Raw genomic sequence first — 17986 nt, 5'->3', positions numbered from 1 at the left:
CACGTGGAAGAAGGCTTTGATGTCTTGGGATCTCCTTGGAAATTTTGGCTTCATTTTCCAACTAGAAAGTGCACTCTTCCCTCAGAGCCAGACTCTGAGCCCAGAGCAGCAGGGCAGTGGGGACACAGGTGTCCTCTTTGGCCACCTCATGTGCTGTGCCTCTGGATCTGACTCTTTGGGACAAAATATGCCACGTGCTTATTCGGCTCTACCTTTCCCCACCTTGGAATTTCAAGTTAGCAAACTGTGTCTGGTTGCCTGGGTCCTTGAAAGGACATTTTGTGACCACAGGCTTGGGCAAGTTGGCTCTGACAAAACCTTTAAAAAATGTCATATGGATACAAGTGGGGGATTGCAGCCAGTTACCACAGCCTCAGCTCTACCGTGGTCCTCAGTGGGCTGCTTCAGCTTCTTTCCAGGTATGCCAGGTGCTGATAATAAATTCATTGGTGGGTATATCTCTATTGATATCTTTTTATTGGAAACTACCAGTAGCACTTTGTTCCTATTTTTTATTGGTGCATTAGAGTTGAACATAATGATAGAATTGGTTACATATTTGTGTAAGACAATATAATTGGGCTAATATCACTTCTTTGCAAGCCAGGGACACTTTTATTGAGTCCTTGATGTACAGTGGCACTCAGTATACTGAAGCACTTATAGGATTTGTGGCGGGGGGGGGGGGGGCGGATGATGGAACCCAGGGGCATTTTATCACTGAGCTGCATCCCTGCCCTTTTTATTTTTTGAGGCAGAGTTCTTGCTAAGTTGCTTAGGGCCTCGCTAAATTGCTGAGGCTGGCCTTAAACTTGCGATTCTCCTGCCTCAACCTCCCGAGTTGCTGGGATTACAGGCGTGCTCTTCTGTGCCAGGCTAATATTGTGTATTTTTTGCTGTTTCGTTTTTGTGGTGCTGGGGATTGAACCCAGGGCCTTGTGCGTGGGAGGCAAGCACTCTACCCACTGAGCTCTATCTCCAGCCCTCATATTGTCTTTTATTAGATGAAACTCAGAAAGGTGACGATGCTTCCTATGACACGTGGCTAATTATAGTGACAGCTGACATTTAGACCCTGGTCTGTCTGTACTGAAAGCTGTGGTTTAGACTTCTGCTATTCAGTCTCAGATGATTAAGGGCAAATGAGAAGGAAATCCCCCATCTGATCAGTTCCTGATTAGCGATGGGCAGTGCCTTTTCAGTTGGCACCGTGGGCACCAGAATGCCAGCCTCCCTTTTGGGTTGGGCTATTAGTAGAAGCAGTTTGATGGGAGCCCTACTTGGAGGTGTGGATCCTGAAGCTACTGTGAGTCTAGCAGCACGAGGCCCTGAATGGAAGTAGGCTCCTGTGTGCCAGCCCCAGCATGCCGCAGGGTGGGAGAAGCCCCCTTCCGTGGATGTCAGAGGAGCCCACATGGGTGGCACCATACTTGAAGCTCTTCCATTGAGAGCACACCACACCCTAAGCCCTGGGGCCGGAGACTCTGGTGTTCCACCAGGCCCAAGGTCTCTTCCAGGCAGTCGAAGGTTTTCTTTCACCTGCCCATGGAAGCTCCCCTGTGGGTCTTGGGCACAGCCACAGCATCAGCAGGCGCCCTCTTTCTTGCCTCCTGGCCTTTCCGGACACTGGTCTTGTAGCGGACATCTTGTTGCAGGAAGAGACTGCTGGAGAAGCAGCTCTTGGAAAGGAGAAGAACTCCAGCCTTTATTTTACCTTGGTGGCCCAGAGGGAAACAAACTCCAAATTCTGAGCGCTGATCCACAGTTTCTCACAACATTTATAGGTTATTTGGGGTCATCTTAGAACCATCCTATCACTGGGGCTTTTTTCCTCTTTAAAAAAAATTGTCATCTCCAGGGCCGCAGGCCTGGCGCAGGGTCCCTAACACAAAGCGTGCTCACAGACAGAGAGAGGAAGACAGGCCCTCGCCCCAGGCGTCGGTTACATTTCAAGGAGTAGTCGGACTCCTAGGCAGTTACTTACCACGCAGAAGCTGGGACCCATGGTTCATTAGGCCTCCTGAGAAAGGCTGAGGAGGGGAGGGGAGCTGACCCTTTCTAGGCCTTGGTTTCTTACCATAACGTTTTTATAATTTCATTTCACAGCCGGCTCTGGTTTGGCCATCACAATCTACTGCTTCAGCCTCAGGTCTATGTTACTTCCTTAACCTTGGCTTTGGTTTGCTTCCAATCCCCATGTGTCTTTCTGATTTAGTCCCCTTTGTGCTGTTATCATGGAACGCCACAGACTAAGTAGTTTATGAACAACAGAAATTTATTTCTCGGCTGGGTAGGGTGACACATGCCTGTAATCCCATCTGCTCAGGAGGCTGAGGCAGGAGGACCGCAAGTTCAAAGCCAGCCTCAGCAAAAGTGAGTTGCTGAGCAACTCAGTGAGACCCTGTCTCTAAATAAAATACAAAATAGGGCCGGGGATGTGGCTCTCCATGGTTGAGTGCCCCTGGATTCAATCCCTGGTACCAAAAAAAATTTTTTTTTAAATTTATTTCTTACAGTTCTGGAGGCTAGAGAGTCCAAGGTCAATGTGCCAAAAGATTAGGGCCCCCCTCTCTGCTTCCAAGATGGCCCCTTGAGCTCTGCATCCTCTGGAGGGAAGAAGCATCCTGTTCTCACATGGAAACAAGCAGGAGAGAGATAGCCCACTCCAGAAGTGTTTTCCACAGCAGATTAATCCATGTATGAGGCTCAGCCCTCGTGATCTACACATCTCCTTTAGGGCCCACCTCCCAATGGTGATGATGCATTGAGGATTTGTCTCCAACACGATTTTAGGGGACACATTCTAAGCATAGCAGTCTCTTTAGTGGTATACAATCACAATTTCATAGAAATAAGTTGTTTTGTACATTTATTATCCTTCTTCCTGGATATATCCTCAGTGACTTAAGGGCTGGCACATAGTAGTTGCTCAGTGAAGGTTGGAGCGGTAGCTCAGTGGCAGAGCACTTGGCTAGTATGTGCAAGGCCCTGACCTCAACCTGCAGCACCACATAAACAAATAAACAAACAACAAATCTCAATGAACAGTGCATAAGCAAAACTTCAATGTCTGGGGCTCATTCAAACACAATCCCATAGTCCCCCAAATGACTCAGCCCTACTACTTCTAGCTCTTAGAAGGGCCCTAATAGCCACTCAGTGTTTACTAGGTAGAGTTAAACTTCTCATACGACTCATACTTACAAGACCCCAGGACCTCTTCTGAAAGCATAGTTGGAATTTTTCCATCTTCCACTAACCTAAAGAATAATATGTTTAAGAATGATGTGTAAAGCCAGGCATGGCAATGCACACCTGTAATCCCAGTGACTGGGGAGGCTGAGGCAGGAGGATCACAAGTTAGAGGCCAGCCTCAGTAGCTTAGTGAGACCCTGTCTCAAAATAAAAAAATAAAAAGGGCTAGTGTTGTGGCTCAGTGGTAAAATGCCCCTGGGTTTGTCACAAAAGCTTGGTCACTGTCCCCAATGCCAATGAATGCCAATTTAATAATGAGGACATGGGTTTGAGAAAAAGGAAAAAGAAGCTTTATTACTTTGTTAGCAAAGGAGAAACAGAGGGGACTCCTGTCCCAAAGGCTGTGACTCTCTACATCAGGAGGGAGGGGTGTGGGGGGGGGAGATTAGGGGATGGGGGATGAGGGAGGTGGGGGGTAGTTTTAATTTAAGGAACTCTTCAAGGGTTACATTCCAGGTGTGCTCTGGGGGTGGGGGGGTGGGGAGGTGGTGTCCCAGGTGTGTTAGGATTCACTTGTTAATTTGGGAGGTACTCACTTCCCAGATCCTCAGCAGGCATCTCCTTCCCATAGTGGGTGTGTTCAAGGGCAATTAACTAGGGGAAGAAAAGAGGAAAAGAGAACACTGTCTCCCTAATCTTGTTAGGGAAGGAAGAGAGGAGGAGAGACAAAATAAATGTTCTTCCTCTTCTTTTTTTTAGTATTTTAGTTGTAGATGGATGCAATACCTTTATTTATTTTTTTTAATGGAGTGCTGAGGAACGAACTCAATGCATCACTCACACTACGCAAGCACTCTACCACTGAGCCACAACCACAGCCACCTAAAACATGTTCTTTAAAAAAAAAAAAAAGCCTTAGAGCAACGAGGGCCATATTCGGAAGGTGAAGGGACCCCTGTTACATTTCCCTACTGTCAATTTGCACCTTCCATTTCTAAGGAAAAGTGGGCGACGTCGTCTCCAAGCCACTTCATGCTGAGAGAGGGCGAAATTCGGGGGAAGTGACCCCAAGTCCTTATTTTCTGTCAGGCGGGGGAGTGACAGTTAAGGGCATTCAGCATAATAGCAGTCCAGAGTTCCAAGGTGGCAGGTAGCAGGTGACTGGACAAGGCGTACATAGGGTTAAGTTTATGCTGGGACAACAAGAAACAAGACACAAAGCATTACTTTTTTTCTTTTTTGGTAAACAATTAATACAAAAACAATTAGTTTCTAGCCAGTTACTGAAATGCAGGACAAACTTGTGTCTCCAGTGTCCTTCGTGGGGCTAAATATTAAGCCTTCCCACAGAACCCTTCCGTATAGCCTGCAGCTTAACTTATTTTGATAAGGCTGACATAAGTGTACATCTTAAGTTACATTAAAAAAAAAGCAGAACAAACAAACAAAACATTGTTTTTCCTTTTAAATGTCCATGTAGGACTGTGCTCAGGCTGTACTCTCCTGCCAGGTGTTTAAGACCAGGTTGGTCAAAACTGACCTTGTTTTTATCTATTCTTAAGAATCAACTGCAATTCTTCAGAGACCACTCTTGGGGACATGTGTGAAGCCTGCTGGCTCCTTGAGCTTTCTGCTACTAGTGGTGTCATGTGCCAGGATGGGTCAGGTCAGGGTCTTGATGACCACATGTGGCTTCTCTTGGAAGCATCAGGCATTTCCCTCTCCGATGACCCTCCTCTTTACAGAATGTGCACCTGTTGGCATTCTGTTCTTTAGGGTCTTCTTGATCCCCCTGACTGGCAGATCAGGTGACTCACTGGAGTTTCAGAGCCCTTACAGGGTCCTGTCATTCTCTGGGTGCTGGCTGACCTTAGAAGGCAAGAGCCAAATATTACCTCCTTTTTTCCTTGGCCCTTTTACTTTCTTGGCTTGGTCTCCAAGTTTTTGGTTTTAAACACCCAGCAAGCCAGTTTCACCAGTCTTAAAGAGGGAGTAACAGGTTGTAACTTCAATATCTATAATTTTATAGTTACCTCTTTCATTTAATTGGGGTTAGTATTAGTACTGGAAGTCAGCATTATACACTATTTATCTGTAGGTGATTGCTTATTCTCTCAAATTAACCTACATTTTTTTTTCTCCTTTTAGATATAGTACCTCTGCAAAACACTAACAGGCAACAGTTATAAAGTTTACAAGGAAAATACAAAATGAAATTAACAGAGCCTAAACATTCAGTTTGTGTAATAGCTATGAACCAAGAAAAATAACTTTTATAATCTTGAACCTTTACTTAGTTATATACTATATCCCCTGTTTGAGATCACAGTAATCTTTACAACAAAAATCAATCTTTTGAACACAACTTTAAAGGAGCTAAGTCTAGCCTATTTGGGAGACATTCTAAGGTGGAGTAAGGTGGGAGGCAAAGCCTTATCTCAGATAAGATGAGGCTCTTCACAAATAACACAATACATTATTACATCTGAAATATGAATCAAAGAAAAGCTAAGAGAGCTTTTAACCCTTTTTTGGTGGGAAAGTGGCAAAATGTTTTCATGTTTTACAATGTCCACCTTTAAACAGATCAGGCTCTTGTTATCTTTTAAAAATACATTTAAATTTCTACCCCATAATATAAAATTTTATATACATCTTATTGATAACAGGTCCAGTTATAGAACATTAAATGACATAGATCCCCAATTAAATTAGCTATTTTTATAAGTCTAAAGTTATCATTAGAGACAACTTTAGTTTAGAGAACACCAGATTGGTAAAGTGTCTTCTGAGCTTTATATTTTAAAACTTGTATATCAGAAGAACATGAGTATACTTAATATACAAAGAACTAATATTTAGCATAACCATTACACATATGTCTTTAAATCAACTAGATTTAATTTTTATAGTAAAATTCAGAATCCACAGATAATTACAGGCTGGCAGAGTTTAGCAGTATTAGCAAAAATCAAGGAGAGCCTTAAATCTTTTATACATTTAGGGAACAGTGTTAATGATCAGAATTAGGCTTAGTCAAAGCAGAGAGAGATAAGCCAGTTTCTCAAATGGCAGTGTGGCCCTTTTATGGCAGATGCAATGTATAAACCTATATGCATTTTCATTTTATAAACTTTTACATAACATTTAGATAAGGCTCAAACATATTTAGTTTGAGCTGTATACATATCTCTAGTCACACATATTCAGGTTATTCATGAAAAATCAAGTTTGGTCAAAATTGCAAGTCATCTGTTTTTCTAACAAAGAAAAATCCTAAGAAAGCAATGGATATCACACTTTAATATTTTATAGCTCTCAAGCCTTGCACAACTTGGGACTCATCAGTGAGGGTTTTTTTATCAGGCAGGATAGGCAAAGTAGGATATCTGGCAAAGCTGTCTCAATCCACATTTTAGACAACTGCCCAGAAGACAGCATAAATCCCCTTTAATGTCTCTCTCTTAAGGGGTTATCTCCCCGCTGGCCCGCAAGTTATTTCCTCCCAAAACAAAATCTTGGTTAAGATAACAAGTTTTTTTTTTTTAATTTTTTTAAGTTGTAAATGGACACAATATCTTTTTTATGTATTTATTTTTATGTGGTGCTAAGGATCGAACCCAGTGGCTTACATTTGTGAGGCAAGTGACCTACCACTGAGCTATAGCCCCAGTCCAAGATAACAGTTTTGATTGCTTTTCTCAGGGTCCTTTTGGACTAAAAGGCCTCATTCACTTTTTTTATACCCATTTTAATCTTTTTAATGCTACATTAAATGTGGATCATATATTTGAATGGAAATATGTTGAGGGTTTGGAAAAATTATTTCAAACATATTATAACTACAATTAAACAATATTCAGTTGGGGACTGAGGTGGTGGCTCAGTGGTAGAGCACTTGTCCAGCATGCGCGAGGCACTGGATTTGATCCCCTGCACCACATAAAAATAAATAAATAAATAAATAAATAAAGGTATTGTGTCATCTACGACTAAAAAAATAATTTAAAAAGGATTATTCAGTCAGATAATGGACTGCTGTACAATTATTTTACATGCTTTATCCAAAGAGCTATCAAGAATTTATAAATAAGGGCTGCGGTTGTGGCTCAGAGGAGAGCGCTCACCTAGCATGCATGAGGCACTGGGTTCGATCCTCAGCACCACATAAAGTAAAATAAAGACATTGTGTTCACCTATGACTAAAAAATAAATATTAAAAAAAAAGAATTGATAAATGAATACCACATTGTCTGAAGTACTTAGAGAATACAGCTTCCTTTGACTCGTGCTAGCTGATTGCTGTTAATGCGTAATAATTATGTTTTCAGCAATAATTCTTCCAAGAACTTGGTTGTATATCTGCTTATTGTAATTCTCTTCCTCTTCTTCTACCTCCTCCTGTTTTTAATCTTACCTTTTTTGTTTTTTTAAAATGTATCCTATGAAAAGGTGGATTCTCTAGAATCTAAAAGTAGTTAATAGATGATAGGTTTGTAGAAACATGGATGGCAAGCTTAAATCTATCAAAGTGGCATACACAAACAGAAAAACAGGAAAGACATCACTGGAACTATTCCAGACATCTTTGTTTAGAATAAATAGGACCGTGTGATGTTGTAGAGAAATCTGGACGTAAGCTATGGGTGAAATGGGACTTTGGCAGAAATTCAGTTAAATTCAGTAACATTGCATTAAAAAAAAAAAAAAGCAGATTTGAGGTGGCACATGGGATTTGGAAATGAGCAGGGAAAAAAAAATGTCTTCAATGACAGCTTCAGATGGCTTACTTCCCTTGTTACCCTACCTTGTATCAGTGAGCAATTCTTAGTCAGTCTCAAAGGCATTAACCAAGAGCACCTGGCAGAGTCTCTGGGTTCCTGGAGGCAGGTGTCCAGTCGCGGCAGGCAATTTCCTCCTGTTTCAGAAACAGTAAAAACAATGGAAATAATACGGACTTGGAGTTACACAAAACAAGGCCACCACCCTGCTTTCTCCACTTAAAAGTCACAAAATGTACACTCCTTCGGGAACTTCAGTTACTTTATTATATCTTAATAGAAATGTGAGAGAGTAGAGAACATAAAACATGTCCAGCACCCCTGAGAATACTCAGGGCAACGCAGAGGCCCAGATTCCAACAGTTAGTTCCAATGCTTTTGGTGTCTGCCCAGCATGGACTCTATCAGTGCTTTATCCTTTGAGTCCCCACACTAGTATACTTAAGTGGAAAAGTTTCTACCAGTTTCCCCCTAATATCACAGGAAGTTTTATCTTTTTTTCCTCTCTTTCAAAGCTAATTTATTTTTTTTTTAAATTTTTTTGTCTTTGCCATCATCCGTGGACTTCATTCTTTGAACCCATGAGACAAGAGCCCAGAAAGAAAATCAGTGAGGCCTCAGTGCACATGGATTTCCTTTGTCTGCAGAAGTGGCAAACTGAGCCCTGTTCTATCCTTATGGGCAAAGAGTGGCTGGGAAGCAGAGTAGAGGCCAGGTCCTCTTGGCCCATTTCTCTAGAGACCAGGCAGCTTTCCTGAGTTTTTTCCTGACCCTCAGCAGGTTGATTTGCAGCTGCCTGGGGCCAGGCTGAGAAGCACTGGGTTCAAAGGAAAAAAAAAAAGATTTTTTTTCAATCTTTCTTGGGTATCCTGCTATGCTCACACATTAGAGGGAGGAACTTTTTGCATCCAACTTAGTTTTTGACTGTTCGACTCCTTATTATGTAGTGGCATACATGCCTGTACATACAGAATCTTCCACTTATTTTATCTCTGACAGACCAACTCCCAACTGCAAGATTGTGTAATAATTCAGAAAACCATTCAAAGACCACATTGCTGCAGTAAAACATCATTTTTTTCTTAGATACACTTACATCTGTAGGTGGCCCATTCAGCCAAGTTCTTTCCCAAGAAACAATCTATGGGACCCATCAACACAGTCTTGCCCATGTCTTAAAGGGCCAGAAACAGACACAAACAAAAAGCATAGAGACAGAAACTAGAGAGGATCCCAAACAGAGGGGAACCTTTAAAACAGACCAGATAGGGGGGAAATCCCCCAAGTTCCCAACTCCCAATTAACTGTGACTTGCATACCAGTGGCACCACAGATGTCCCCATAAGGGGACCAGACGTTCCCACTAGGGAACCAGAAAAGTAGAATCAATCACCCTGGGGGAGCTTACCAAATGGCTAAATTCTGCATTCAGGTTCCCTTTTTTCAAAATAGACCAAGATGGAGCGACCCTTACAGTGCAGGGAAGGAAGGTGGGAGGGCTTCAGCAGCTGCGGGGAGTCCCTCCGTCCCTCCCTTGACTCTCACAGGAATAGCTCCTCTGGTTCGACCCGAGACATGAGACACGCTCGCCTGTCGCCCGACTTTCCAGCAGTCAGTCTCAGAAAGTTCCCTTCCATCCTCAGCAAATTTGTAACCAAAAACTCGGTCCCTGTCCCCAATGCCATTGAATGCCAATTTAATAATGAAGACAGGGTTTTGAGAAAAAGGGAAAAGAAGGTTTATTGCTTTGCTAGCAAAGAAGAAACACAGGGGACTCCTGTCCCAAAGGTGTGACTCTCCCCATCAGGAGGGACATGGGGGCTTTAGAGGAACTCTTCAAGGGTTACATTCCAGGTGGGCTCTGGTAGGGGGCCCCAGGGCACCCCGATGGTGTGTTAGGATTCACTTATTGATTGGGGAGATACTCACTTCCAATCCTCAGCAGGCAGCTCCTTCCTTTAGTGGGTGTGTTGAGGGCAATTAACTAGGGGAGAACATTAACACTGTGTCCCTACACTTGCTAGGGAGGGGAGAGGGGAGACCAGAGGGGGAAAAAGAAAATAAGCCTTAGAGCAATGAGGGCTACCATCAGGAGGAGAATCCTATTGGGGGGGGGGGAGTGTCATTGGAGAAATAGAACTCTAATGGACGAGAGAACCAGGCCTGGGTGTACAATAAATTGTAAGAACACAATCCTGAGAATTAGTGCCTGGGAAAGCGAGAGTCCCCTCTCCTTGCCAGTCAGCCTTTCTTCAGGAAACCTGATTCGTATCACCCACCCTGGCTTTTGGATTGTAAGTAACTACCCCTAGGGAACTAACTGCTCTTCTTTGGAGTGTAAACACCCCTGCAGAGGCTTCTGGCCCAAGACTAGAGATTTATCAAAGGCCAGTTCTTCTCCTTATCCCACTCTACTTCTGTTAACATGCTTCCCGCCAGAGACCCCCTGCATGACCACATATCCTGTAGACTGGAAAATTTTATGGCACCAGCTAGCCTATAAATTTTGTGAGAAACTGGTGACAAGCACTCAGAATTTGGAGTCTGAGCTCTTCTGAGCCCACCTGCTAAAATGGGGTTTGAGTTCTCTCACTCTCAAGTGCCGTTTGCTGATTCTTGTCTGATTTCTGTAATAGAACCATATTACCGTGTAAGGATTCAGTAGCTCTCTCTCCTGCCTCCAGAGAGAATGAGAGGATCATGCAATGGTTGGGGGTAGCTCAGTGGTAGAGTCTTCACAGCAAGGTCCCGGGTTTCATCATTGGCACCACAAAACTAAACTAATCCAAACGAACAAAAAAAATCCAAGTGCAGTGGCGCCTGCCTGTAATCCCTGGGGCTGGGGAGGCTGAGGCAGGAGGATTTCGAGTTCAAAGTCAGCCTCAACAATGGCGAGGCGCTAAGCAACTCAGTGAGACCCTGTCTCTAAATAAAATACAAAATAGGGCTGGGGTTGTGGCTCAGTGGTTGAGTGCCCCTGAGTTCAATCCTCGATACCCAAAAGCAAAAAAAAGTAGGGCTAAGAGTGTGGATTACGGGGGCTGGGGACTTAGCTCAGTGGCTGAGTGCTTGCCTAGCATGTGTGAGGCACTGGTTCGATCCTCAATACCACATAAAAAAATAAATTAATAAACAAAGATATGGTGTGTCCCTCTACAACTAAAATAATATTAAAAAAAAAAAACAAGAGTGTGAATTATGGCTGGGCCACAAAGTATCCAGCAATGTTAGGGTGACAGACTTTGGAACAGGCAGGAGAGGAGGAAAAGGTAACAGCTAACTGGGAGTAGGTTTGTAAAGAGATTTTAGGGCTTTTGGAGAAGAAAGGAGCAAGTTTAGGGTTTAGTTGCCCTGGAGAGTATGAATGTTTGAAAAGACTCGGAGGAACTGGATTTCAAAACATTAGGCTCTGAGTTGAAACTGAATATCCTTTGGGCACTTTTCCCCCAAGAGAGTATATATTTTATAAGGCTTTAAGCTATTGTTTTGACTCTTGCTTTTCTTGCTCTTATTTGAAGGGCATGCTGGAAGGAGACAGGCCTATTTTCATGTGGGGTTGGTAAGAATTTGTCAGTTGCAAAGAGAGAAACCCCGAACAGTCTTCAGCAAAGAGGAACCCAGGTGCTCACCAGATTGGGAAGTTCAAGGGTGGATGTGGCTGTGAGATGCTCTGGCGGAGAAATATTCTGATTGGCCTGGCTTGGGTCACATTCTATTGCCTGAGCCAATAGTGTGGTCTGAGGTATGGGCGGTTGCCCTTGCCCTTCTCAGGGGACAGAGAAGCTGTGAAGACAAACAGCTCTCACCTCCCTGAGGAGTGGCAGGGGAGCAGATCTCCAGGAGATCACACCAGCTTCCTCCCAGTCTCTCCTCTCCCCCTGGGAAAGACAGGCTCCGATGCTGCCAGGACTCTCCCCGTGGACAGATGGCTCTGCATCTCGGGGCTGCTGATGCTCTTGGAGCAGTTCTTCTTGGGAATGGCATCCTTACACAGACCTACCTCTGAAACTTCCCCTGCTCATGGAGTTCTTCCTTCGGGGGTCTCAGAATCAAACAAAACCCTCCTCTCCCTGTCCACCTTTCGGATGTTGACAGTTTCCAGAACCTTCTCATAGATGGTGCAGAGAGTCAACTTCCAGAAGTAAGAGAACCAGAGTGGGAAGCAGGAAACTCAGGCTCCAGCCCTCAGCTGCCTCGAGAGCTGTGGGGGCAGATGGGGAAAGCTGTGGTGGCAGGCGGAGGCGGCCGTCCCCATTTTACAGATGGGGATAGTGAAGTAAAGGAAGGGGAGGGCCTTGTCCAAGGTCACACAGTTGTGCACAGTTCCCTGGCTCTTGTTCTTTATGGCCTTGAGCAAGTTATATCCTTTCTCTGGGCCTCAGTTTTCTCATCTGTAATTTGGAACTTTAGTTTGCATTCCAAGCACCTGTAGGGCGTGTTGAAACCCGCATTTGCCGGAGCTCATTACCAGAGTCCTTGATTCCAATTTTTTTTTTTTTTTCTGGGACAGGGACTGAGGGTTTATTTTAACCAGTTCCTGGGTGATTCTAGCAGTGATGGTGCTGCCAGTCTGGGTTCCACACTTGGAGAATCACTGTAGTATTTGATTTTAGCTCTAATGTACCAAGCAGGATGGGGGGTGAGGGGAATTTCACCTGTTTAGTTTGGCCCCTATTAAATTGTGTGTGTATGTGTGCACGTGGGTGCACCTGGGCCTAGGCAGCAGGCATTGTGTTCTGAGACAGGGATTCAGGATAAAGAGAGGGAAATACTGACTCTTAAAGGAAACACCACAGCCATTGGGATGCAGAAAGCACAGTTGTCAACCTTGACCTTGGCCCTTGACCCTCACCCTTGGCCCATGCCCTTGACCCAGGCCCTTGTAACAGGAGGGAAACACATGCACAAGGAAAACTGGCATGAAATCGTGCAGCCCCTCCCTGGATCCACCTCCAGTCCGGCCCCTGATCCTGCCCTTCTATAAATATCGGAGCCCCAGCCCCTGTCAGCCGGCTTTCTCCCTGGAATGTATCTACTCCTTAAATAAACCTGTCTGGGCCTTTGTCTGGCTCCTGCGGAGATTCTTTTCATGTATGCCAAGAGCCCTGCTGGTTCTGAGACCTCCCCTTTCCTCTGGGAACTCCTCAGACCCTCTCCAGAGACATGTGGTGAGCTTAATCCAATCCATCAAGGGAGATTCAAGAACTAGGTAAACAAGAGGGAAGGATAAAGAGCAGCTGCCCATTTGGATTGGAAGGAGACCAAAGGAACAAGCCCAGAGGGTTACAGATCCTGACTTGATTTATTGAGCTCCTACTGCCCTAGCTGCCTTTCTGATAGGATCTCATTTAAATCTTGTGGCCCGTCTATACGGTAGATACCCGATACATGAGGCTTCACCAACGGGAAGCTTAGGTCCAGAGGGGTTAGGAAATACACCTGGCGGAAACATAAGATTGTACCGTTGCTGTAGAAAACATTTGGCAGTTCCCGAAGGGGGCAAAACAAAATCATCAAATGGCCCAATTCCACTTTTAGGGGTATTCTTGAGAGATTTGAAAATACACATCCACTCAAAAACGACACGAATGTTCATAACAGAATTAAGCATGTATCCCCAAAATAGAAGCCACCCAACTTCCACAATTGTCAAATGGATAAACAAGTGTGGTACAGACGATGGGTTACTCTTCAGCCATAAAAGGAATGGGGTTCTAATAGACCCCACCTCCTGGATAAACTGGAGCACACTATGTTGACTGAAAAAAAGCCAACTACAAAGGGCCACGTCTTTCTAGGTGCAGTGGTGCACGTCTGCACTCCAGCAACTCAGGAGGCTGAGGCAGGAGGACAGCAAGTTTGAGGCCAACCTCAGTAACTTAGTGAGACCCTATCTCAGAACAAAAATTAAAAAAGGCTGGGGATGGAGTTCAGTGTGTGTGTTCCCCGTGTTCAACCCCCAGTACTGAGACAGTGCCCAATTTATGCTCTGAATACAGCCTTGCTGCTCTACCACGGAACTTATTTTTAAAATGGACATGGGTCACGTTGGCAAGAGGTGTGACTTTTGCAGTCGAGGGGAAGAAATAAAGAATGTCCACGTGCTTCTGCCCCTTCCAATGCTTTATTCACTCAAATCACTCAATACAATTTCAGTCTCTAGGTTCTTAATCAAGGAAACGACCATCCTTAATGCTAGGCACTGCAGTAGACATAATCAATCCACAGCAAACAATTCTAGATGAATTCTAAGCCCTGCAAACACTCTTAATCATGACAGACTCTTGACAGACATTTCCTCTGCCCGCTAAGCTCAAGTGTCAGATCTAAAGTCTCAAGCCTTAGGCTCTAGTCCAGCAGATGCACACTCACTCAGATCCCGTGATCAGGTCAGGAAGGCAGGCTTCTCCTGGGGTGGAGCTGATGGCTGGCTGAGGAGAGGGTCCTAGGGGGAAGTTGCGGCTGTCACCAGGGTCAAGATGTGGCTGGAAAGTTTGAGACCCGTGAGGAAGACGCAGAGGATCAGCAAACGATGAGAAGAGCTGGGATGTCAGCACAGGTCCTCACCAGGCTCTCAGCATGAGGGCACCAGTGTCGGCTGGCTGAGTGTCTGTTCATTGGCTCCACTATTTATACCAAATTTGGGGGCTTTTGACCCCCCCTTTCAGTCCTTATCAGCTGCCACCAGGTCTCTCAGTGTCCTCATTTACCCTGGAGTTAAAACATCTGGCCTGGTGGCCCCACCCTGATCTTCCCACCTCTCCCCCTTATCTGGGGGGAGGACAGCCTGCCAGAGGCTTCACTCTGGGTTTATGAGGGTGGGGAGAAGGGACTTGTTTGGGCCTGAGGGCCACACTGGAGGGTTCCCTTAGGTGAGCCTGGTGAGACTGCAGGTTTCAAACTGGAGTTTTAAAATGGAGTTGCTAGGCACAGGTCCAAGGCCATCCTCACAACGTGGTTCTTTCTCTTCCCCTGTCTCTCCCCATCCCTGATCTCAGAGGAAACAGGATCACCTTTTTCCCCTCCTGGGCAGATTTCTCTGTCCTTGAGCACACACCCACCACAGGAACAAAGTGATCCAGACTTTTGGGGATGGCACGAAGACCTCAGAAATGACTCTCTCTGATTAATTAACAATAGAATCACAACTCCAGCGGAGGATGGGTGGAACATAGTCTTTGAATCTTTAAAAGCCCTCTGTTCCTGCTGAAGGGCAGAGTCACAGTCTTTGGGTCAGGAGTCCCCTGTGTTTCTCCTTTGCTAGCAAAGCAATAAATCTTCTTGTTTCCTTTTTCTCAAAACCATGGGCTTGTGATTGGATTGGCACTGGGGACAAGGACAAGGTTTTCGGTAATAGTACCTCAAAAACAAAACAAAACAAACAACAAAACCAACCCACGAAAGGCCACATATTATTTGATTTAATTTGTATGAAATCTCCAGAATGGGCAAGCCTAGGAAAGGCAGGGGCTGCCCAGGGCTGGGGGCGGGCAGCAGGCAGGACGTGACGGACACTGGGTATAGAGCGTCTTTCCCGAGTGATGACAATGTCCTCAAATCAGGAAGTTAAGTGAATATATTTAAACTATACTTGAAAAGGTGAATGTTAGGTATGTGAATCACACCTCAATTAAAAGTGGGGGTGGTGAGGGTGGTGATGGGCACACTGTGTGGGAACAGTGGAGCTGGGATTGAACTCGGGGCCATGGCAGCCTGGGGAGGAGTCAAAGAGATTTCCCACCTTGGCCCCTGGCCTTGGCTAGCCTCTTCCTCCCTGGTTCTCAGCCGTAGCCCGCTGTGCAGTGTGTGTGTGGCGGGGACACCCCTCCAGGCTCCAGGCTGGTGCAGAGGGGATGGGAGAGAAGGGGGAGGGCCGTTCTCATCGGAAAACCCCTCTCCCTAAGAACAGCCAGGCACTGTCACACCTTATCTGCTCCTTCCAGGCCTGGGAAGGCCCCAGGCACTCCCAGGTGTGCTGGCCAGCGGTGGGCAGGCGTGCAGGGGCAGACACCGCAGGTGCCCAGATGGCCCAGGGCCCAGAGGCCTGCTGGCTCCTTCTGGGAAAGCGGGGCTTGTGGGAACTGGCAGCGGGGACCTGAGCTCAGGCACTGCCTGCGCGGGGTGGGGGTGGGGGCTCGGGTCTACAGCTGGTCTTTGTGGGCCTACGGGGGCTGCATCCTCCGGGGAATCTCCTCGCTTGCTTCGCTTTAGTTTGTATTTCTCTTCTTCTCCTTCCTTCCCTCCCTCCCTCCGTCCCTCCCTCCCTCCCTCCCTCCCTTCCTTCCTTCCTTCCTCTCGTCCTGGGGATTAAACCGGGTGCTTAACCACTGAGCTGCATCCGTAGCTCCCCCTCCCCTTTTTTAAATTTTGAAACAGGGTCTCACTTAGTTGCTTAGAGCCTTGCGAAGCTGCTGAGGCTGGCTTTGAATTTGCCCTTCTCCTGCCTCAGCCGCCGGAGCCTGTGGGATTACAGGTGTGCACCACCTGCCCAGTTTATCGCTTTCTAATAATGATTTTTGTAGTGATGTAACTGAAAGCTTGGTCTTTGTCCCCGATGCCAATCCAAAAACAAGGACAGGATTTTGAGAAAAAGGAAAAAAAGAAGGTTTCTTGCTTTGCTAGCAAAGGAGAAACACAGAGGACTCCTGTCCCAGAGGCTGTGATTCTCGCCATCAGGAGGGACATGGGGGGGTTAGAGGAACTCTTCAAGGGTAACATTCCAGGTGGGCTCTGGTAGGGGGTCCCAGAATGCCGGATGGTGTGTTAGGATTCACTTATTGATTGGGGAGATACTCACTTCCCAGATCCTCAGCAGGCAGCTCCTTCCTGTAGTGGGTGTGTTGAGGGAAATTAACTAGGGGAGAACATTAACACTGTGTCCCTAAACTTGCTAGGGAGGGGACAGGGGAGAACAGAGAAAAAACACATTCTTTTAAAAACTAAGCCTCAGAGCAATGAGGGCTACCATGAGAAGGTGAAGGGGACCATGGTTATATCCCCCCCCCCCCCCGTCGATTTCTACCTTTTTCTATGGAAAAGTGGGCCATGAAATCTCCAAGCTGTTTCCTGCTGAGAATGCGCCATGAAGGGGGTCTTTATGATGGGAGGGTTTCACTGGTTGCCTTCTTCCTTCTTGTCGTTGGTTGTTTAGTTGCAAAGGGAGAATCAGGAACAAAAAAGTGTTAGAGTCTGTAAACAAGTCAAGATGGCGCCTGGCATTTTGCCAGAGGGAGTGGTTTGTGAAGTAACACCAGCGAGCCATTAAGTGTGGAGATTCCTTATTGGTTGACTGCTGTATCTAGTTTATGTGAATTAAGATAAGCTGTGTGGAATGTATATATACCCCTCCTGTCCTACAATAAACGGCTCCCACTCCTGCTGTATCAATGTACACAAGTTGTTCATCACCCCCCGGTTATTTTGCTGCAGCCGGACTGCGGCAGATGGTGGCCTGTACGGGGAGCCCCGGGACACTCGGGGGTAAGTGACGGAAAAAAAAAGCTGCCCGACCCTAGATAGGACGGGAGCAAATCTGCTTGTCCCTAGATAGGGAGAGAGGAAAAATGGCCATTTCGAGAAAATGGAGAAGATTGATACAGTATGTTTGTGTCTTGTTTTGAAATGTTGTACTGTCTTTGTGACGAAAATATGGAAGGGGTGTTAAGTAAATTACTAAGGGAAGAAGGCACCCCAGTGGAACCAAGAGCAGTTAGGGCATGTGTTGATGGAAGCCCAGGAACTCTAGTCAGAAAGAAGAAAGTTCAGAGGAGGAAGGATTATCAGGAAAAAAGTTGCAGCAAAATAACCGGGGTTATTTGCTTGTTTGCCTGATCTTTTCGATACCAGCCTCCACTTGTGAAGAGTGTCCAAATGAACCCAGCAGGATGCTCAGCTAGAGCACAGACTCCCCCTCACCCTGCTCACAGAGAGTCACCTGGTTATCTAAAAGTACTTTGGCCAAGGAGTTCAGAGAGGTTTGTAAATTTGAAAGGGACCAGGCTGTCTCATTG

General features: G+C 45.7%; 2 long non-coding RNA genes across 3 annotated transcripts in view; one reads left to right on the top strand and one right to left on the bottom strand.

The window, feature by feature from the left end:
• The window catches only part of LOC124075375 (uncharacterized), a 36615-nt gene that overhangs the window by 5212 nt on the left and 13417 nt on the right, over nt 1-17986 (top strand). The gene's annotated exons all lie outside the window — the stretch shown is intronic.
• On the bottom strand, nt 2255-17460 carry LOC124075376 (uncharacterized). The gene is made up of 3 exons (XR_009224352.1): nt 16999-17460; nt 8003-8113; nt 2255-4388 (listed from the first exon to the last, which is right to left on the bottom strand). It is a non-coding gene; the product is annotated as an uncharacterized LOC124075376 (long non-coding RNA).

Source organism: Marmota monax, unplaced genomic scaffold (genome assembly GCF_021218885.2).
Source record: "Marmota monax isolate L192 unplaced genomic scaffold, Marmota_monax_Labrador192_F-V1.1 WCK01_AAM20220418_F8-fsc00008, whole genome shotgun sequence".
In the NCBI taxonomy this organism is placed as follows: domain Eukaryota; kingdom Metazoa; phylum Chordata; class Mammalia; order Rodentia; family Sciuridae; genus Marmota; species Marmota monax.
Note: the sequence above shows the minus strand (reverse complement) of the source record. Positions and strands in the feature narration are given on the sequence as shown.